The 23,683-nt window shown below is 44.3% G+C and overlaps 1 protein-coding gene across 9 annotated transcripts in view; it reads right to left on the bottom strand.

Annotated features, from left to right (window-relative positions):
- Positions 1-23,683, bottom strand: part of LOC137382536 (membrane-associated phosphatidylinositol transfer protein 2) — a 512,884-nt gene that overhangs the window by 380,432 nt on the left and 108,769 nt on the right. For all 9 annotated transcript variants that reach the window (XR_010977216.1, XM_068054553.1, XM_068054552.1 and 6 more), the window contains exon 2: positions 17,588-17,788. The gene's annotated coding sequence lies outside the window, so the exon portion shown is untranslated. The remainder of the gene's footprint in view (positions 1-17,587; positions 17,789-23,683) is intronic.

The following is a 23,683-nucleotide window of genomic DNA, read 5'->3' as shown; positions in this document are numbered from 1 at the left end:
AGGTAGCTCTGGGTCAAGCAGGTCATCCGGTTCAGCCTGAGTGAGCAGCCAGTGAGGGCAACGGAGTCAGTAGCAAGGGAGTGGAATGTTCAGTGAGACTGAAAATGAAGGCTTCATTCTTCCTAATGTTCCTCACACTGCTTTACTGTCAGACAAGCAGACTGACAGCACAGTGTGGTTCTGGGGTGGAGGAGAAATCGGGGAAGCGGTGGAGCTGGTTCTCATCAGCATACACATGGAAGCTGACCATGTCTCTGGATCATATCAAAAAGTAGCCATGTAGATGAGAAGAGGAACAGCCGAGGATGGAGCCTTTGGGAACTGTTGGAAGAGAAGCTGTTGACAGAGATGCACTGGCTGCTTTGAGGAGGTGGGGGTGGTACCAGGCAGCAGGCAGTACCATGAAGCTGGGTAAAGCACTAGGTTTTCTCTCTCTCCCTCTGCCACAACTCTAGTTTTCAAACAAATCCGTAATGAAATGCATTAATATGAAACTACAGAGAGCCTCATATCCATTGTTGCCCAGCCACAAGCAGTTTGGAGGCAGGTTTGCTTTACATGTGCTCATTACTCTAGTATGGGATAATGTAACTTTAGAGTAAAATTGTAGCAATGTCCTCTTCACCAAAATCATTTCATACACACGAGGTTATTTTGAAGTTTCAATGTAACTACTTCTCCTTTATGTACTGGTTAGTTTTTAAATTGTAATCAAACTGTGATATATTGTGATATCTTTTGTATTGGAGTTATAGAGTCGTACAGCATAGAAACAGGCCCTTCGGCCCACCGCGTCCATGCCGACCATAATGCCTATCTATACTAATCCCACCCGCCTGCATTAATTCCATATCCCTCTATGCCTTGCTCATTCAAGTACCTGTCCAGATGCCTCTTAAATGTTGCTACTGTTCCTGCCTCCACCACCTCCTCTGGCAGCTCATTCCAGATACCCACTATTCTTTGTGTGAAAAATTTACCCCTTTGATCCCCTTTAAAATCTCCTCCCTCTCACCTTAAATCATTGCCCTCTAGTTTTAGACATCCCTACCATGGGAAACAGACTCTCATAATTTTATATACCTCTATCATGTCCCCTCTCAGCCTCCTTCGCTCCAGGGAAAACAGGCTCAGCCTATCCAATCTCTCTTTATAACTCAAGCCCTCCAAACCAGGGAACATCCTTGTGAAGCTAATAGAGTTATGGTCACTGGTCCCAAAGTGCTCCCCCACTGACACATCAACCACCTACCCAACCTCGTTTCCTAAGAGGCGGTCGAGTGTAGCCCCTTCTCTAGTAGGGCCATCCACATACTGCTTCAGAAAACTATCCTGGACACACTTAACAAATTTTTTCCCATCAGATCCCTTAACACTAAGGCAGTCCTGGTCAATATTAGGGGTTAAAACCACCTACTATGACAACCCTATAATTTCTACACCTATCTGTGATTTCCCTACATATATGCTCCTCCAATTCCCTCTGACTATTGGGGGGCCTATAGTCTAATCCCATCAAAGTGATCACCCCTTTCTTATTTCTAAATTCTACCTATATGGCCTTGCCTCTCGACTGCACTCTCTGTGTGGAGGAGTAAATAAAAGTTTCCAACACGGCTGCTTCAAGTAAAGACCTCATGTAGTTTTGTTCTGAATACACAACAGAAACATGACGACGAAAGTTTGGGATTGATTTTTTTTTACATTTTATTCAGTCTGAAGAATATTCTGGCACACTTTTTGGAAATCCCAAAGTCAATTTTGAGGAAGTTTGAGCAAGCTGAAAGATTGCTTCGTGAGTCTGCAATTCGTGTTCAGCTACAACTCAGTGAGTACGTAATTTTAAAAATATGGCACTGAAGACTTATTTTGAGACAACGGGGGAATTCATAGAAGCATAGAAAATAGGAGCAGGAGTAGGCCATTCGGCCCTTCAAGCCTACTCTGCCATTCATTATGATCATGGCTGATCATCCAACTCAGTAAGCTGTTCCCGCTTTCTCCCCATACCCTTTGATCCCTTTCACTCCAAGAGCTATATCTACTCCTTCTTGAAAACATACAATGTTTTGGCCTCAACTGCTTTCTGTGGTAGCGAATTCCACAGGCTCACCACTCTCTGGGTGAAGTGATTTCTCCTCATCTCAGTCCTGAAAGGTTTACCCCGTATTCTTAGACTATGACCCCTGGTTCTGGACTCCCCCACCATCGGGAACCTTCTTCCTGCATCTACCCTGTCAAGTCCAGTTAGAATTTTACAGGTTTCTATGAGATTCCCCCTCACTCTTCTGAACTCCAGCGAATATAATCCTAACCGACTCAATCTCTCCTCATATGTCAGTCCCGCCATCCCAGGAATCAGTCTGGTAAACCTTCGCTGCACTCCCTCTATAGCAAGAACATGCTTCCTCAGATAAGGAGAGCAAAACTGCACACAATATTGCAGGTGTGGCCTCAGCAAGACCCTGTATAATTGCAGCAAGACATCCCTGCTCCTGTACTTGAATCCTCTCGTTATGAAGGCCAACATACCATTTGCCTTTTTTACTGCCTGTTGCACCTGCATGATTACCTTCAGCGACTGGTGTACGAGAACACCCAGGTCTCGTCGCATATTCCCCTCTCTCAGTTTATAGCCGTTCAGATAATAATCTGCCTTCCTGTTTTTGCTACCAAAGTGGATAACTTTACATTTATCCACATTATACTGCATCTGCCATGTATTAGCCCACTCACTCAACTTGTCCAAATCACCCTGAAGCCTCTCTGCATCCTTCTCACAACTCACCCTCCCACCCAGTTTTGTATCAACTGCAAATTTGGAGATATTACATTTTGTTCCCTCATCTAAATCATTAATATATATTGTGAATAGCTGGGGTCCTCGTGGTACCCCACTAGTCACTGCCTGCCATTCCGTAAAAGACCCGTTTATTCCTAGTCTTTGTTTCTTGTCTGCCAAATAATTTTCTATTCATCGCAATACACTATCCCTAATCCATGCGCTTTAATTTTACATGCTAACCTCTTATGTGGGACTTTGTTGAAATCCTTCTGAAAGTCCAAATAAACCACATCCACTGGCTCCCCCTCATCAACTCTACTAGTTACATCCTCGAAGAATTCTAGTAGATTTACTGTTCTCCAAATGCTCCGCTATAAAATCTTTTATAATGCACTCTAGAATTTTCCCCACTACCGATGTCAGGCTGACTGGTCTACAATTCCCTGTTTTCTCTCTACCTCCCTTTTAAATAGTGGAGTTACATTAGCTACCCTCCAATCTGTAGGGACTGTTCCAGAGTCTATAGAATTTTATTTTTTAAATTTTATTTATTTAGAGATACAGCACTGAAACAGGCCCTTCGGCCCACTGAGTCTGTGCCGACCAACAACCACCCATTTATACTAATCCTACATTAATCCCATATTCCCTACCACATCTCCACCATTCTCTTATGACCTACCTACACTAGTTTAGTTTAGTTTAGTTTAGAGATACAGCACTGAAACAGGCCCTTCGGCCCACCTAGTCTGTGCCGACCATCAACCACCCATTTATACTAATCCTACACTGATCCCATATTCCTACCACATCCCCACCTGTCCCTACATTTCCCTACCACCTGCCTATACTAGGGGCAATTTATAACGGCCAATTTGCCTATCAACCTGCAAGTCTTTGGCTGTGGGAGGAAACCGGAGCACCCGGCGGAAATCCACGCGAGCACAGGGAGAACTCGCAAACTCTGCACAGGCAGTACCCAGAACTGAACCCGGGTCGCTGGAGCTGTGAGGCTGTGGTGCTAACCACTGTGCCGCCCATCTTGGAAGATGACCACCAATGCATCCAATATTTCTAGGGCCACTTCCTTAAGTACTCTGGGATGCAGAGTATCGGCCTTCAATCCCATCAATTTCCCCAACTCCATTTCTCTACTAATACTGATTTCCTTCAGTTCCTCCCTCTCCCTAAGCCCTGTGTTCACCAACATTTCTGGTATGATATTTTATTTAGAGATACAGCACTGAAACAGGCCCTTCGGCCCACCGAGTCTATGCCGACCATCAACCACCCATTTATACTAATCCTACACTGATCCCATATTCCTACCACATCCCCACCTGTCCCTACATTTCCCTACCACCTGCCTATACTAGGGGCAATTTATAATGGCCAATTTGCCTATCAACCTGCAAGTCTTTTGGCATGTGGGAGGAAACCGGAGCACCCGGAGGAAACCCACGCAGACACAGGGAGAACTTGCAAACTCCACACAGGCAGTACCCGGAATTGAACCCGGGTCACTGAAGCTGTGAGGCTGCGGTGCTAACCACTGCGCCGCCCTCCTTGTGTCCTCCTTTGTGAAGACAGAACGAAAGTATGCATTTAGTTGGTCTTTAGTTGGCCCTCTTTGTTCCCCATAATAAATTCCCCTGTTTCTGACTGTAAGGGACTTACATTTGTCTTCACCAATCTTTTTCTATTCACATACCTATAGAAACTTTTCCAGTCAGTTTTTATATTCCCCATAAGCTTACTCTCGTACTCTATTTTCCCCTTCTTAATCAATCCCTTGGTCCTCCTTTGCTGAATTCTAAACTGCTCCTAATCCTCAGGTCTGTTGTTTTTTCTGCCAAATTTCTTTGCCTCTTCCTTGGATCTAATGCTATCTCTAATTTCCCTTGTAAGCCATAGTTTGGCTACCTTTCCCGTTTTACTTTTGCGCCAGACAGGAATAAACAATTGATGCAGTTCATCCATGCACTCTTTGAATGTTTGCCATTGCCTATCCAGCGTCATTCCTTTAAGTAACATTTCCCAATCCATCATAGCCAACTCGCGCCTCATACCTTCGTAGTTTCCTTTATTAAGATTCAGGACCCTAGTCTCAGAATCAACTACGTCACTCTCCATCTTGATGAAGAATTCTATCATATTATGGTCGCTCATCCCCAAGGGGTCTCGCACAACTAGATTCAACCCTAACAAAGAGGACTGGTGTAATTATGAATGAAGGTTACACATTTGGCTTAAAGCTAACAAAATTGGAGATCAGGATAAAGTGAATATTTTCATCGCCATGATAAGGCCGGATGTTTTTGAGGTGGTGTTTAACCAATGTTGCCCACGAGACCCCAGTACTTTGGACTATTGTGAAACAAATGAGACTCTGGACTCATATTATGGCTCAACTAAGAATGAAATTGCACTGCTAGTTACATTCCATGAAAGGAGGAAGTTGCCAAATGAATCTATGGCAGATTATATTCTTGAATTAAAGATACTGTCTCGTCATTGTGGTTACGGTGCCAACTCAGAAGTCAACCTTCGAGACATGTTCATTGAAGCTCTAAAGAACAGTAAAATCCAGACCAAGCTTTTGAGTAAAGGCAATAAGCGGACATGGAAGGTGATCTGCGATGAGGCCACAGCCATAGAACTGAAAGGAAGAGATGGCTGCAAATTACAAAGAAGTTGTTTTCCTGAGCCTGCAGGGGAGGTCCACTGGATTTCAGCAGGAACCAGGCAGCCAGGTTCACAGACTCAGAGTCAGAAATTTAGATGCTATTGTTGCCATGGTAGTTACCAACCATCCAAATGCTCCCATTTCCAGATAAACTGCTATGCTTGTGGGAAAGTTGGTCATATCCAGGCAGCATGCAGGAGTAGAGGAAACAGTAATGTTCCAGGTCGTGAAAAAGCTCCAGGTCGCAGCAATGTGCCAGGTCAAAGTCATGGTGAACCTAAAGCTAAATCAGTCCCCTGGAAGTCCTCGAATACGCACATGGTAGATATGGAAACAGAACTGATGTTATCAAGCAGAAACATCAAGAGTTGTACACAATCAGAGAGCAAGAAAAACAAAACATGGATATTGAGAGGAAAAGGGATGAAGATATAATTCCAGCACCCAAAGTGAAAATGAAAATGGGACATCCACAACTTAATTTTGTAGCTGATACTGCTGCAGCAGTGTCTGTTATCTCAGAAGGAAAGTACAAGAAGTCCCTAAGTCACATTTCCTTACAAAAAACTGGTGTGAAACTGACTAATTATTCCAATAACAGTATTTCTGTATTAGGTGAAGTGAGTGCTCAGGTGGAATACAATGATACATCCTATAACTTGCCATTGGTAGTAGTAGGAGGGAACAAAGTCTCCTTGATGGGAAGAAATTAGCTTATGAACATATGTTTAAACTGGGCTGAGTTATTTTAAATAGAAATCAGTAACAGTACGTCTGACATTGAGGAACAGACTGATTCATTTTAGCAAATGAATCACCTATAAATTACTTTACATACACTAATGACATGCCACTGTCTGCCAGAGAAATTTCTGAAGAAACTCGTAAGGCTGTAAAGTGCAGTAAAGTGCTCAACTATGTCATGAATGGCTTGTCTAAAGGGTGTGATGATGAGAAATTGAAGGAGTATTTCACACGTAGAAATGAACTAAGTGTAGATCAAAGTTGTCTCCTATGGGGTTTAAGAGTTATTATTCCAAGGTTTAGGGAGAGATTGTTAGAAGAACTTCATCAAGAGCACACGAGTATAGTCCGTAGCAGTAGGAAGCAGTAGGAAGAAGCTATTTTTGGTATCCAAAGATAGTTAGAGATATTGAACAGTTGGTGAAAAGTTGTGAAGTGTGTCTCAGAATGAGAAATGATCCAATCAAAGTTCCTTTTATTCCATAGTCAAACACAACAAAACCGTGGGAACAAGTACATGTCGATTTCTTTGAAGTGGAAGGTAAAGAGTATTTGTTTTGGTCAATAGCTATAGCAAGTGGATAAATGTCAAGCTTATGTTCAATACCACCAGGGTCAAAACTATTGAGGTTTTGAGCAATTGGTTTGCAATTTTTTCTTCTGATTCGTGGGATGTGGATGTCACTGGCAAGGCCAGCATTTATTGCCCATCCCTAATTGCCCTTGAGGTGGTGAGCTGCCTTCTTGAACTGCTGCAGTCCTTGGGATGTAGATATACCAACAGTGCTATTAGGAAGGGAGTTCCAGGATTTTGACCCAGCAGCAGAGAAGGAACCGTGATATAGTTCCAAGTCAGGATGGTGTGCAGCTTGGAGGGGAACTTGCAGGAGGTAGTGTTCCCATGCATCTGCTGCCCTTGTCCTTCTAGATGGTAGAGGTCACAGGTTTGGACGGTGCTGTCGAAGGAGCCTTGGTGAGTTGCTGCAGTGCATCTTGTAGATGACACACAGTGCTGCCACTGTGTGTCGGTGGTGAACGGAATGAACGTTGAAGATGGTGGGTCAGATGCCAATCAAGTGGGCTGCTTTGTCCGGGATGGTGTTGAGCTTCTTGAGTGTTGTTGGAGCTGCACCCATCCAGGCAAGTGGAGAGTATTCCAAAACACTCCTGACTTGTGCCTTGTAGATGGTGGACAGGTATTGGGGAGACAGGAGATAAGTTACTCGCCACAGAATTTCTAGCTTCTGACCTGCTCTTGCAGCCACAGTATTTATGTGGCTACTCCAGTTCAGTTTCTGGTCAATGGTATCGCCTAGGATGTTGATAGTGGGGGATTCAGCAATGGTTATGTCATTCAGCACCAAGGGGAGATGGTTAGATTCTCTCTTGTTGGAGATGGTCACTGCCTCGCACTTGTGTGGCGCGAATGGTACTTGCCACTTATCAGTCCAAGCCTGGATGTTGTCCAGGTCTTGCTGCATCTGGACATGGACTGCTTCAGTATCTGAGGAGTGTGAATGGTGCTGAATATATGCAGTCATCAGCAAACATCCCTACTTCTGACCTTATGATGGAGGGAAGGTCATTGATGAAGCAGCTTTTTCAGAAGCGGAGAGTGCGGAGCGAACTATCAGCTGGGAGGTCAGTTTCAGTTTAAAGTTAAAGTTAATTCCCTTTTGTTTCGGAGGACCAGGGGACTGCTGGGTAAGTCAAAACCTATATATTTGGGCAGTGGCTGAACCCGAGACACTAAACGTGTAGTGTCTCCCACCCACCCTCCTCCTCTAACCAAAAAAAAAGGACTATGGTGTGTTGATAAGGTAAGCTTTTTATTTTATTTCTTCTGTATCGTGTGATTGGTAAAAATTTACTTTCTTCTTTTACTTTTTTGACATATCTATGAATTGGTTATTTGAAAAAGACCACAGCAGAGAAGAATCAAAGTATTTAGCTCATAAATTTATATAAATTAATAAAGTAATTAACTAAGTAGAGATGGCTGGGCAGGTGATGTGCTGTAGCTGTATGATGTGGGAGCTGGCTGATCCCATTGTGAACGGCAGGGACCACATCTGCGGGAAGTTCACCCAACTCCAGCTCCTCGAGAACCGCGTTAGGGAACTGGAGCTGGAGCTGGATGAACTTCGGATCATTCGGGAGGTGGAGGGGGTTATTGAGAGGAGTTATAGGGAGGTAGTCACACCTCAGATAAAAGAAGTAGGTAGATGGGTTACCGTCAGGGGAAGGAGAGGGAACCAGCAGGCAGTGCAGGGATCCCCTGTGGCCGTTTCCCTCAACAACAGGTATACCGTTTTGGATACTGTTGGGGGGGACGACTTACCAGGGGTAAGCAATGGGGTACAGGTCTCTGGCACAGAGTCTGTCCCTGTTGCTCAGAAGGGAAGGGGGAAGAGGAGCAGAGCATTAGTCATTGGGGACTCCATAGTTAGGGGAACAGATAGGAGGTTCTGTGGGAACGAGAGAGACTCACGGTTGGTGTGTTGCCTCCCAGGTGCCAGGGTTTGTGATGTCTCGGATCGTGTTTTTGGGATCCTTAAGGGGGAGGGGGAGCAGCCCCAAGTCGTGGTCCACATAGGCACCAACGACATAGGTAGGAAGAGAGATGGGGATTTAAGGCAGAAATTCAGGGAGCTAGGGTGGAAGCTTAGAGCGAGAACAAACAGAGTTGTTATCTCTGGGTTGTTGCCCGTGCCACGTGCTAGCGAAGCGAGGAATAGGGAGAGACAGGAATTGAACACGTGGCTGCAGGGATGGTGTAGGAGGGAGGGTTTTGGTTTCCTGGATAATTGGGGCTCTTTCTGGGGTAGGTGGGACCTCTACAAACAGGATGGTCTTCACCTGAACCAGAGGGGTACCAATATCCTGGGAGGGAGATTTGCTAGTGCTCTTCGGGGGGGTTTAAACTAATTCAGCAGGGGGATGGGAACCTAAATTGTAGTTCCAGTGTACAGGATGTTGAGAGTAGTGAGGTCAGGGATAAGGTTACAAGGACGCAAGAGGGCACTGGCAAGCAAGAACTTGGTTTAAAGTGTGTCTACTTCAACGCCAGGAGCATCCGGAATAAGGTGGGTGAGCTTGCAGCATGGGTTGGTACCTGGGATTTCGATGTAGTGGCCATTTCGGAGACATGGGTAGAGCAGGGACAGGAATGGATGTTGCAGGTTCCGGGATTTAGATGTTTCAGTAAGAACAGAGAAGATGGTAAAAGAGGGGGGGGTGTGGCATTGTTAATCAAGGAGAGTATTACGGCGGCAGAAAGGACGTTTGAGGACTCGTCTACTGAGGTAGTATGGTCCGAGGTTAGAAACAGGAGAGGAGAGGTCACCCTGTTGGGAGTTTTCTATAGACCTCCGAATAGTTCCAGAGATGTAGAGGAAAGGATAGCGAAGATGATTCTCGACAGGAGTGAGAGTAACAGGGTAGTTGTTATGGGGGACTTTAACTTTCCAAATATTGACTGGAAATACTATAGTTCGAGTACTTTAGATGGGTCAGTTTTTGTCCAGTGTGTGCAGGAGGGTTTTCTGACACAGTATGTAGACAGGCCAACCAGGGGCGATGCCACATTGGATTTGGTACTGGGTAATGAACCCGGCCAGGTGTTAGATTTAGATGTAGGTCAGCACTTTGGTGATAGTGATCACAATTCGGTGAGGTTTACCTTAGCGATGGGCAGGGACAGGTATATACCGCAGGGCAAGAATTATAGCTGGGGGAAAGGAAATTATGATGCGATTAGGCAAGATTTAGGATGCGTAGGATGGGGAAGGAAACTGCAGGGGATGGGCACAATCGAAATGTGGAGCTTATTCAGGGAGCAGCTACTGCGTGTCCTTGATAAGTATGTACCTGTCAGGCAGGGAGGAAGTTGTCGAGCGAGGGAGCCGTGGTTTACTAAAGAAGTTGAAGCGCTTGTCAAGAGGAAGAAGAAGGCTTATGTTAGGATGAGACGTGAAGGCTCAGTTAGGGCGCTTGAGAGTTACAAGCTAGCCAGGAAGGATCTAAAGGGAGAGCTAAGAAGAGCGAGGAGAGGACACGAGAAGTCATTGGCGGATAGGATCAAGGAAAACCCTAAGGCTTTCTATAGGTATATCAAGAATAAAAGAATGACTAGAGTTAGATTAGGGCCAATCAAGGATAGTAGTGGGAAGTTATGTGTGGAATCAGAGGAGATAGGGGAAGCGTTAAATGAATATTTTTCGTCAGTATTTACAGTAGAGAAAGAAAATGTTGTCGAGGAGAATACTGAGATACAGACTACTAGGCTAGATGGGATTGAGGTTCACAAGGAGGAGGTGTTAGCAATTTTGGAAAGTGTGAAAATAGATAAGTCCCCTGGGCCAGATGGGATTTATCCTAGGATTCTCTGGGAAGCCAGGGAGGAGATTGCAGAGCCTTTGACCTTGATCTTTATGTCGTCATTGTTGACAGGAATAGTGCCGGAAGACTGGAGGATAGCAAATGTTGTCCCCTTGTTCAAGAAGGGGAGTAGAGACAGCCCTGGTAATTATAGACCTGTGAGCCTTACTTCGGTTGTGGGTAAAATGTTGGAAAAGGTTATAAGAGATAGGATGTATAATCATCTTGAAAAGAATAAGTTCATTAGAGATAGTCAGCACGGTTTTGTGAAGGGTAGGTCGTGCCTCACAAACCTTATTGAGTTTTTCGAGAAGGTGACCAAACAGGTGGATGAGGGTAGAGCCATGGATGTGGTGTATATGGATTTCAGTAAGGCGTTTGATAAGGTTCCCCACGGTAGGCTATTGCAGAAAATATGGAAGTATGGGATTGAAGGTGATTTAGTGCTTTGGATCAGAAATTGGCTAGCTGAAAGAAGACAGAGGGTGGTGGTTGATGGCAAATGTTCATCCTGGAGTTTAGTTACTAGTGGTGTACCGCAAGGATCTGTTTTGGGGCCACTGCTGTTTGTCATTTTTATAAATGACCTGGATGAGGGTGTGAAAGGGTGGGTTAGTAAATTTGCGGATGACACGAAGGTCGGTGGAGTTGTGGATAGTGCCGAAGGATGTTGTAGGTTACAGAGGGACATAGATAGGCTGCAGAGCTGGGCTGAGAGATGGCAAATGGAGTTTAATGCGGAAAAGTGCGAGGTGATTCACTTTGGAAGGAGTAACAGGAATGCAGAGTACTGGGCTAATGGGAAGATTCTTGGTAGTGTAGATGAGCAGAGAGATTTTGGTGTCTAGGTACATAAATCCCTGAAAGTTGCCACCCAGGTTAATAGGGCTGTTAAGAAGGCATATGGTGTGTTAGCTTTTATTAGTAGGGGGATCGAGTTTCGGAGCCACGAGATCATGCTGCAGCTGTACAAAACTCTGGTGCGGCCGCACCTGGAGTATTGCGTGCAGTTCTGGTCACCGCATTATAGGAAGGATGTGGAAGCTTTGGAAAGGGTGCAGAGGAGATTTACTAGGATGTTGCCTGGTATGGAGGGAAGGTCTTACGAGGAAAGGCTGAGGGAATTGAGGTTGTTTTCGTTAGAGAGAAGGAGGAGGAGAGGTGACTTAATAGAGACATATAAGATACTCAGAGGGTTAGATAGGGTGGATAGTGAGAGTCTTTTTCCTCGGATGGTGATGGCAAACACGAGGGGACATAGCTTTAAGTTGAGGGGTGATAGATATAGGACAGATGTCAGAGGTAGTTTCTTTACTCAGAGAGTAGTAGGGGCGTGGAACGCCCTGCCTGCAACAGTAGTAGACTTGCCAACTTTAAGGGCATTTAAGTGTTCATTGGATAGACATATGGATGAAAATGGAATAGTGTAGGTCAGATGGTTTCACAGGTCGGCGCAACATCGAGGGCCGAAGGGCCTGTACTGCGCTGTAATGTTCTATGTTCTATGTTCTACCCTGAGGAACTCCTGCAGTGATGTGATGGGACTGAGATAATTGACCTCCAACAACCACAACCATCTTCCTTTGTGCTAGGTATGACTCCAACCAGCGGAGGGTTTTCCCCTGATTCCCATTGAATCTAGTTTTGCTAGGGCTCCTTGATGCCATACTCGGTCAAATGCGGCCTTGATGTCAAGGGCAGTGACTCTCACCTCACCTCAGCTCTGGAGTTCAGCTCTTTTGTCCACGTTTGGACCAAGGCTGTAATGAGGTCAGGAGCTGAGTGGCCCTGGCGGAATGCAAACTGAGCATCAGCAAGCAGGTTATTGCTGAACAAGTACCAGAAGTGTTGGTGTCAGATAATGGTCCACAGTTTACTTCAGAAAAGTTTTAAATATTTCTGAGTAAGAATGTGTAAGAATGGAGTCAAACATACACTAATACCACCGTATCACCCCGCATCGAATGGTGCTGCAGAATGAAGTGTACAAATTGTGAAGAGATCATTGCAGAAGTATTTGCTGGCTGACAAGCTAGGCAGCAATTTCCATGTTTCTCTTTGACACAGGCGAGACAATTTTCTATTCTCTTACAAAATAACCTCCATAGTCTACAACAGGATGCTCATCTTATGAGTTAGTATTTAAACAGGCTCCTCGGACAAGGTTTAGTTTGCTTAAGCCTGATGTCAACAGCAAAGTAGGAGAAAAGCAAGATAGAGTGAAGATGAGTCATGATACTTGAGGCATAAAACTTAGAGAGTTCAGTATAAGTCAGAAGGTAATGGTGAAAAACCACTGAGGTGATAAGGAGAAGTATGTGCCTGGAGTGGTTGTAAAAAGACTAGGGGTATTCACTTATCTAGTAAGAATTGGTGAGAGACTCTGTCAGTGTCATGTTGATCATTTGCATGAAAGAGAAAATCTGACAAAGGAGACCATGAGAAATTTCTTATCATCCAAGTTCCTACGGTCCCATGTTAAAGTCAGAAAGGAAATGAAAGTCACAAAGAAACTGAAAGTTTGCCGGTATCTCAGAATCCACCCATACAGTAAAGTGAGTCAGGGTCTTTGATGATAGAGTCAGAGTCATTTATGGCACAGGAGGAGGCCATTCAGCCAATCAAGCCCATACCTGCTCTCCAATCAGTTATGCTGTCAGTCCTATTCCCGCACTCGATCCCCATAGTCTTGCAAGTCTATTTCTCTCAAATGGCCATCCAATTTCCTCTTGAAGTGACGGATTGACTCAGGTTCCACCACCCTTGTGGGCAGCGAGTTCCAGGTCATTACCACCTGCTGCGTAACTAAGTGCTTCCTCATATTCCCCCTACATCTTTTGCCCAAAACCTTCAATCTGTGTACCCTAGTCCTTATACCATTAATTAATGGGAACAACTTTTCCTTGTCTAACTTATCTAAGCCTGTGAAAATCTTGTGCACTTCTATTAAATCTCCCCTCAATATCCTTTGATCTAAGGAGAACAGACCAGTTTTTCCAAAACCTTGTGACTAAAATCCTCCATCCCTGGAACCATTCTGACAAATCTCCTCTGCACCTTCTCAAGGACCCTCACATCCTTCCTAAAGTATGATGACCAGAACTGGAAGCAATATGCCAGTTGGGGCCTAACCAGAGCTTTATAAAGGTTCAGCATAACTTCCCTGCTTTTGTACTCAATGCCTCTATTTATGAAGCTCAAGATCCCATATGCTTCATTGACCACTCTTTCAATATGTCCTGTAACCTTCAAAGATCGATGCACATGCACCACCATGTCCCTCTTTTCCTGCACACTCTTTAGAACTGTGCCATTAAGTATATATTGCCTAGAAACAATAGAAACCATGGAAAAGTTACAGCACAGAAAGAGGCCATTCAGCCCATTGTGTCTGCGCCGGCTGAAAAAACTAGCTGCTCAATCTAATCCCACTTTCCAGCCTGGTCCATAGCCTTGCAGGTTACAGTATTTGAGGTGCAGGTACAGGTACCTTTTAAATGAGTTGAGGGTTTCTGCCTCCACCACCGATCCAGGAAGTGAATTCCAGACACCCACCACCCTCTGGGTGAAGAAGTTTTTCCTCATGTCCCTGCTAATCCTTCTATCAATCACCTTAAATCTGTGCCCCCTGGTAATTGACATCTCCGCTAGGGGAAACAGGTCCTTCCTGTCTACTCCATCTAGGCTCCTCATAATTGTGTATACCTCATTTAAGTCACCCCTCAGCCTCCTCTGTTCTAAGGAAAACAACTCTATCTAGCCAATCTATCCTCATAGCTGCAACTTTCAAGCCCTGGGAACATTCTTCTAAATCTCCTCTGTACTCTCTCCAGAGCAATTATGTCATTCCTGTAACGTGGTGACCAGAACTGTACGCAATACTCCAGCTGTGGCCTAACCAGCGTTTTATACAATTCCAGCACCACATCCCTGCTTTTGTATTCTATACCTTGGCCAATAAAGAAAAGCATTCCATATGCCTTCTTCACCACTTTATCTACCTGTCCTGTCACCTTCAGGCACTTAAGTTAGTAAGACAAGACCTTCCTTAACAAATCCATGCTGACTATCCCTGATTAATCCATGCTTTTCTACCCCATTCCTCTCTGACAAAATGCATCACCTCACATTTGTCAGTATTAAATTCCATCTGCCACCTCTCTTGACCATTCTGCTAATCTATCTATGTCCTGTTGCAGGTAGTGCATATCATCCTCACTGTTTGCCACACCTCCAAGTTTGGTGGCATCAGAAAATTTTAAAATTCTATTCTGTATTCCAAGATCCAAGTCATTTATATATAAATCAAAAAAAGCAGTGGTCCCAGCACTGACCCATGGGGAACACCACTGTCTACCATCCTCCAGTCTGAAAAGCTACCATTTACTGCGACTCATTGTTTTCTGTCCTTAAGCCAAGTTTTTTTTATCCAATTGGACACTGTGTTGCCATTGTCGTTTCCAGTGCCCAGGTCGATGCCGGGTGGTCCATCCGGTTTCATTCTTTTTTACTGACTTCGCAGCGGTTAGGTACAACTGAGTGGCTTGCTAAGCCATTTCAGAGGGCACGTAAGAGTTAACCACATGGTTGTGAGTCTAGAGTCACATGTAGGCCAGACCATGTAAGGACAGCAGATTTCCTTCCCTAAAGGACATTAGTGAACCAGATGGGCTTTTACAACAATCGACAATGGTTTCATGGCCATCATTAGACTAGCTTTTAAATCCAGATTTATTAATTGAATTCAAATTCCACCTTTCTGCTGTGGTGGGATGCAAACCCATGTCCCCAGAGCAATACCCTGGGTCTCTGGGTTATTAGTCCAGTGACAATACCACTACACCACCGCGTCTATTGAATAATAAGCCAGTATATGTGCATTTACCAGCAGTTTATTGTAAACTTGTGAGAATTTTTGTTTGAAAGGTGCTGTCAATACAACATATTTCTAAAGGACTTACATGCACTGTTTGCTTCCTTTGATACACAGAAACATAGAAATGCTTACAGCATTCGTGTCATCATGAATAATTACAATCATAGCAATCCTAAAGTTTGGCAGCTACAGCTTTCAAGAATCCCTTCCAAAACTGTATTATATTAAATCTTTTAAAATTCTACTGCAGGATTTTGTGAAATCGTTAAATACTACAAATGGGATTCACAATTGTTTAATGATTACTTGCAAATAATAGCAGAAGTAGAGCTTTTTGAACAACACATTCTCTACACCATGCAGGCAATAGATTTTATTTCATACTGAGTACCTTTTTTTTAAGAAAACATGGATTCTGGCTCTATGGAAAAGCCAAAAGTATAACAAGAATTACGTCCTTTGCGAACAGGATCTCTCTCCATTATACTGCTTAACACATTTTTAAAGCATGTGTATGCAGCACCATTGTACATCATCCTCCCATCGTCAACTTACCAACCAGCTACTGGTTGATAAGATGCACTGAGACACAATCAGACCACAAATTCAGCATGCAGATAAGATCTATAAAAAACATTTATACATATTTCCTCTGCAGCTTTGAAAGGATAGCGAAATAAGTGAAATAGAAACTCTCTTGCTCAGAAATATTCTTTTCTAAACCCCAAGCATCATTGGAATGATTCTGAAAATATCTTCATCTGGCATAGGTTGTTTGTGAGGAACACTAAAGGAAAACTGCTGCATGCATTTTAAGATGGCTACCACTGTCAGTTATATCTTCAACACTGAGCTTGTCCTAAGCAACATCTCAAACTACGGGGTCATTTTGTAAAGTAAGCTCCCATCAAAAAGAAAATGCATCAAAATTTAGACAGCAGGAGAACAAGCTGAGTAATACATGCCAGCGCTGTACTAGATTTGATCCTTGGTCTGGCTTGAGTTAGATACCTAAGCCAGGCCTGTAGCGAGACAGACTACTGACTTCAGTCGGGTCGAGCTACTCGCAGGAGGATGGGAGTGAGCCTGGGACCTGCAGGCCAGGAAGTATTCAGGCTGATAATATACAAGTAGGCTGATAAGCAGGGAGAATGGATAGGCAGGACAGGCAACAGATACACAACAACAGAGAAGGAGAAAACAAAGAAGGAATCAGAGGGTAAACTGTAAGTTTCCTGCTGAAGGGACAGAGCAAGAGTAGCAAGATGGGTTACCAGAGCTTTAGCCACAAGGAGGAGGGAAGGCAGCTTGCCGTGACTGATATGGGCTGTTGTAAATTGAGAAGAACAAAAGCATCGGCAAAAAAAACAGGCAACAAACCAAACTCAATAATTTCAGAGAAAGCAGAGTTACTCTTTAGTACTACAGAAGAGTATGCACCTGAAATGCTAACCTGTGTTTTCCCTTTACAGATGTTAATTATTTTGCTCTGTATTTTGGACACTTTCTGATTTTGTTTCAATAATTTAAACTGCATCCAAGTGTGCTAGCTTTGATACTCGGCAGTTTCAGACAGTTAACTTTGGGAAAGAAATTGAGCGATTTGATTGCTCAGTTTTCTGCGGCTAACTTGTTTTTCAACAACACTGCCTGACTGAAACAAACTACTTTGATTCAGTCACCTCTAAGTATTAGTGTTTATTTCAGCCAAGCACTAATTCTTGCCGCACATACTAACAACACCTTGAGGATACACACAGTTGCATTTAGCAGTTATAATGATTAGGAAACAATTTTAGGTCAGCAAAATACTAATTTTAATTACACTTAACATTATTTACCAAAGAACATTGTTGTTTCACTCAGGAAGCGTTGCTCAACTGCGCAAATGAAATTCCACTACAGTAGCAACAGAAAAGCCTTAGATCAAAATACAGTATCTGTCTGGATCAGTTAAGATACTGGACCGTAGAATCTCATCATGCTTTTCTCACTATCTAATATGTAGCCTGTTACTTACACCAAGAATGAATTAGTTAATACAGCTTTGTGCAACAACTAGCAAACAACAGAGATAAGTGTAGAACAGAAATCTGGAGTTATTAATCTTGAGTACCTCAATGCAGTGTGCTCCTTCACCTTCCTTCGCCACAAGACATCTATCAAGTTGACAGGGAAGACCGTAGATCTTCAGAGTACAGCTACTTAACCTGGTCGTAAGTAACTTTCACTCAGTTTCAAGACACAAGGAGGAAGTCAGAGAGGCATCACTGACTTGTTGACGTCACAGCAGCTGCCTCGTATACGTAGTAAGTAGCTGAGGAAATAAACCCAGACAAGACAAATTACTGCTGTTTACTTTTACTGTAGGAAACACTTACACAATTTAACAAGCACAATTTTCCTCCCTCAGTTTGCACTTGGAGCAGCACTGATTCCATCAACACCTCTCCCAGATGCCAGCTCAAGCAGCATCAGGAGGTCCAGAAACTCTGCGCACACCTCAACCTCAAGCTGAACTTCCACCCTCCCATCAATTCCAATACCAAGTCCACTTTCTTTCATAACCACAATACTGCTTGCTTTTCCCCACGTCACTCACCATTGGCTAAACCCTGATCCACGCCTTTAACCATCTCAATCCCAACTTCTCAACTGCCTCCATAAAGTACATGTATTTTAGAGCGCCCCAGCCCATTGCCTCTCCCACACTCCATCAATCTCCAGTGGTCCTCCTTGCCCCAGTAAATATCCTTGTCCTCACATTAAAATCCCTCTTCCTAGGTTAATGATCCCATCCAGTTGTATGTCCCACATGCACACTGCTCTTCATCTGTTACCAGGTTATTTTGGTGACCTATTTCCTTCACTCCATTCGCACCCATTCATTCCACTACCATGTCTCTGGAACTCTCTCCTAGATCTTGGTGGGCTAAGTGTCTGTCAGAGAGCACTTGGGTAACAGTGACAATCGTACCATAAGATTTAGACTCATAATGCAGAAAAGCAAGGAACAAAATAAGGTAAAATGTCTAGATTGGAAGAGGGCTAATATCAATGTGATGAGAAGGGATCTAGTCAGGGTAGAATGGAAACAAAGATGGCAGGAAGAGCTGTATCGGAACAATGGGTTATCTTTAAGGAACAGATGCCTCAGATATAGGCTAGGTACATTCCAATGAGGGTGAAAGGTAAGGGGACCAATAACAGGGCTCTTTGGATGACTCGGGAGATAGAGATTATGATGAAACATCAAAAAAAGGTGTATGATGCATGTCAGGTGAATTCTTCAAATCTACACTAAGTGGAGAGGGGAGGTGAAGAAGAAAATTAGTCTGATAAAGAGAAATTGAGAGTAGAATGACAGTCAACAGAAGGAAACCCAAAAATCTTCCATTGGCATGTAAATAGTAAGTGGATCATTAGAGGTGCAGTGGGGCCTATTAAGGACAAAAAGGGTAATAAATGCTTAGAGGCGCAGGGCAAGGCTAACATATTTAATGAGTACTATGTATCAGTGTTCATTAAGGAAGTGCAATCTGACAAAATATTGGTAGAAGCAGAGAGAGTAGAGGCAATGGATAGGATAAAAATTGAGGGGGGAGGTAGTAAAAAGGCTGGCTATGCTTAAGGTAGATAAGTCTCCTGGTCCAAATGGCTTGCATCCCAGGTTGCTAATGGGAGTGGGGATGGAGAGAGCGGTAGGGCTTGCCATAACCTTCCAATCTGTACCCTCAAGGCCCGGCATATCCCCCACTCTACCGTTACCAACAAGCCGGGGGATAAACCCTGGTTCAATGAAGAGTGCAGCAGGGCATGCCAGGAGCAGCACCAGGCATACCTCAAAATGAGGTGTCGACCTGGTGAAACAACAACACAGGACTACTTGCGTGCCAAACTGCGGAAGCAGCATGAGATAGACAAGAGCTAAGCGATCCCACAACCAACGAATCAGATCTAAGCTCTGCAGTCCTGCCACATCCAGTCGTGAATGGTGGTGGACAATTAAACAACCAACAGGAGGAGGTGGCACCACAAATATTCCCATCCTCAATGATAGGGGAGCCCAGCCCATCAGTGCAAAAGATACAGCTGAAGCATTTCCCTCTCGCCCTCCTCCCAAAGTCCCCAGCATCACAGATGCCAGTCTTCAGCCAATTCGATTCACTCGCGTGGTATCAAGAAACAACTGAAGGCACTGGATATTGCAAAGGCTACTGGCCCTGACAACATTCTGGCAATAGTACTGAAGACCTGCACTCCAAAAAATGCCACACCCCTAGCCAAGCTGTTCCAGTACAGCTACAACACCGACATCTACACTGCAATGTGGAAAATTGCCCAGGTATGTCTTGTACACAAAATGCAGGACAAATCCAACTCAGCCAATTACCGCCCCAACAGTCTACTTTCAATCATCAGTAAAGTGATGGAAGGTGTCATTGACAGTGCTATCAAGTGGCACTTGCTTAGCAATAACCTGCTCAGTGATGCTCAGTTTGGGATCTGCCAGGGCCACTCAGTTCCTGAACTCATTACAGCCTTGTTTCAAACATGGACAAAAGAGCTGAACTCCAGAGGTGAGGTGAGAGTGATTGCCCTTGACATCAAGGCAGCAATTGACTGAGTATGGCATCAAGGAGCCCTAGCAAAACTGGAGTCAGTGGAAACTAGGGGGAAAACTCTCCGCTGATTGGAATTGTACCTAGCGGAAAGGAATAGGCTGTGGTTGTTGGAGGTCAATCATCACAGCTCCACCACATCACTGCAGGAGATTCTCAGGGTCGTGTCCTAGGCCCAACCATCTACAGCTGCTTCATCAATGACCTTCTCTCCATCATAAGGTCAGAAGTGGGGATGTTCGCTGATGATTGCACAATGTTCAGCACCATTCGCGACTCCTCAGATACTGAAGCAGTCCGTGTAGAAATGCAGCAAGACCTGGACAATATCCAGGCTTGGGCTGATGTGGCAAGTACCATTCGCGCAACACAAGTGCCATGCAATGACCATCTCCAACAAAGACAATCTAATCATCTGCTCTTGACATTCACTGGCATTACGATCGCTGAATTCCACACTATCAACATCCTGGGGGTTACCATTGACCAGAAACCAAACTGGAGTAGCCATATAAATAAAGTGTCTACAAGAGCAAGTCAGAGGCTACATAGAAACAGACATAGAAAATAGAAGCAGGAGTAGGCCATTCGGCCCTGCGAGCCTGCTCCGCCATTCTGCTTTCGCCCCATACCCTTGATCCCTTTAGACCCAAGAGCTATATCTAACTCCTTCTTGAAAACATACAATGTTTTGGCCTCAACTGCTTTCTGTGGTAGCGAATTCCACAGGCTCACCACTCTCTGGGTGAAGAAATTTCTCCTCATCTCAGTCTTGAAAGGTCTACCCCGTATCCTTAGACTATGACCCTTGGTTCTGGACTCCCCCACCATCGGGAACATCCTTCCTGCGTCTACCCTGTCAAGTCCTGTTAGAATTTTATAGGTTTCTATGAGATCCCCCCTCACTCCAACGAATACAATTCTAATCGACTCAATCTCTCCTCATACGTCAGTTCCGCCATCCCAGGAATCAGTCTGGTAAACCTTCGCTGCACTCCCTTTATAGCAAGGACATGCTTCGTCAGATAAGGAGACCAAAACTGCACACAATATTGCAGGTGTGGCCTCACCAAGGCCCTGTATAATTGTAGCAAGACATCCCTGCTCCTGTACTCGAATCGCCTCACTATGAATGCCAACATACCATTTACCTTTTTTACCGCCTGTTGCACCTGCATGCTTACCTTCAGCGACTGATGTACGAGAACACGCAGGTCTCGCTGCCGATTGCCCTCTCTCAGTTTACAGCCGTTCAGATAATAATCTGCCTTCCTGTTTTTGCTACCAAAGTGGATAACCTCACATTTATCCACATTATACTGCATCTGCCATGCATTAGTCCAATCACTCAACATATCCAAATCACCCAGAAGCCTCTCTGCATCCTCCTCACAACTCACCCTCTCACCCAGTTTTGTGTCATCTGCAAATTTGCAGATTTTACATTTAGTTCGCTTATCTAAATCATTAATATATATTGTGAATAGCTGGGGTCCTAGCACTGATCCCTGCGGCACCCCCCATTCGGAAAAAGACCCGTTTATCCCTACTCCTTGTTTCCTGTCTGCCAACCAATTTTCTATTCATTGCAATACACTACCCCCAATCCCATGCGCTTGAATTTTACATGCTATTCTCTTATGTGGGACTTGTCGAAAGCCTTCTGAAAGTCCAAATAAACCACATCTACTGACTCCCCTCATCAACTCTACTAATTACATCCTCAAAGAATTCTAGTAGATTTGTCAAGTATGATTTCCCTTTCATAAATCCATGCTGACTCTGCTCGATTCTACCACTGTTCTCTAAGTGCTCTGCTATAAAATCTTTGATAATGGACTCTAGAATTTTCCCCACTACCGACGTCAGGCTGACTGGTCTATAATTCCCTGCTTTTGCTCTACCTCCCTTTTTAAATAGTGGGGTTACATTAGCTCCCCTCCAATCTGTAGGAACTGTTCTAGATGCTATAGAATCTTGGAAGATGACCACCAATGCATCCACTATTTCTCGGGTCACTTCCTTAAGTACTCTGGGATGCATACCATCAGGCCCTGGGGATTTATCGACCTTCAATCCCATCAATTTCCCCAACACCATTTCTCTACTAATACTGATTTCCTTCAGTTTCTCTCTCTCACTAAACCCTGTGTTCACCAACATTTCTGGTATGATATTTGTGTCCTCCTTTGTGAAGACAGAACCAAAGTATGCATTTGGTTGGTCAGCCATTTCTTTGTTCCCCATAATAAATTCCTCTGTTTCTGACAGTAAGGGACCTACATTTGTCTTCACCAATCTTTTTCTCTTCACATACCTATAGGAAATTTTACAGTCAGTTTTTATGTTCCCCGCAAGCTTGCTCTCGTACACTATTTTCCCCTTCCTAAGCAATCCCTTTGTCCTCCTTTGCTGAATTCTAAACTGCTCCCAATCCTCAGGTCTGTTGTTTTGTCTGGCAAATTTATCTGCCTCTTCCTTGGATCTATTGCTATCTCTAATTTCCCTTGTAAGCCATGGTTTGGTTACCTTTCCTGTTTTACTTTTGCGCCAGACAGGGCTAAACAATTTTTGCAGTTCATCCATGCGCTCTTTAAATGTTTGCCATTGCCTATCCACCGTCATCCCTTTAAGCAACGTTTCCCAATCCGTCATAGCCAACTCACGCCTCATACCTTCGTAGTTTCCTTTACAAAGATTCAGGACCCTAGTCTCAGAATCAACTACGTCACTCTCCATCTTGATGAAGAATTCTATCATATTATGGTCGCTCATCCCCAAGGGGTCTCGCACCACTAGATAGTCAATTATTCCTCTCTCATTGCACAATACCTAGGCTAGGAATCCTGCGGCGAATAACTCACCTCCTGACTCACTAAAGCTTGTCCACCAACTACAAGGCACAAGTCAGGAGTGTGATGGAATACTCTCCACTTGCCTGGATGGGTGCAGCTCCAACAACACTCAAGAAGCTCGACACTATCCAGGACAAAGCAGCCCGCTTGATTGGCACCCCGTCCACAAAACATTCACTCCCTCCACCACCGACGCACAGTGGCAGCAGTGTGCACCATCTAGAAGATGCACTGTAGCAATGCACCAAGGCTACTCAGGCAGCACTTTACAAACCCGCGATCTCTACCAACTAGAAGGACAAGGGCAGCGGATGTGTGGAAACACCACCACCTGCAAGTTCCCCTCCAAGCCACACACCATCCTGACTTGGAACTATATCACCATTCCTTCACTGTCACTGGGTCAAAATCCTGGAATTCTCTTCCTAACAGCACTGTGGGTGTATCTACCCCACATGGACTGTAGCAGTTCAAGAAGGCAGCTCACCACCACCTTCTCTTGGGCAATTAGGGATGGGCAATAAATGCTGGACCGGCCAGCAATGCCCACATCCCATGAAACGAAGGTGCCAGAGGATTGAAGAGTAGCAAATGTGACACCCTTATTCAAGAAAGGGTTTAAAGACAGTCCTACCAACTACAGGCCAGTTAGTTTAACATCAGTGGTGGGTAAGGTATTAAAAACAATAATCAGGGGGAAAAAATCAACACATACTTGGAGAGGTTTGAGTTAAT

This window comes from Heterodontus francisci, chromosome 23 (genome assembly GCF_036365525.1).
Source record: "Heterodontus francisci isolate sHetFra1 chromosome 23, sHetFra1.hap1, whole genome shotgun sequence".
NCBI lineage: Eukaryota > Metazoa > Chordata > Chondrichthyes > Heterodontiformes > Heterodontidae > Heterodontus > Heterodontus francisci.
Note: the sequence above shows the minus strand (reverse complement) of the source record. Positions and strands in the feature narration are given on the sequence as shown.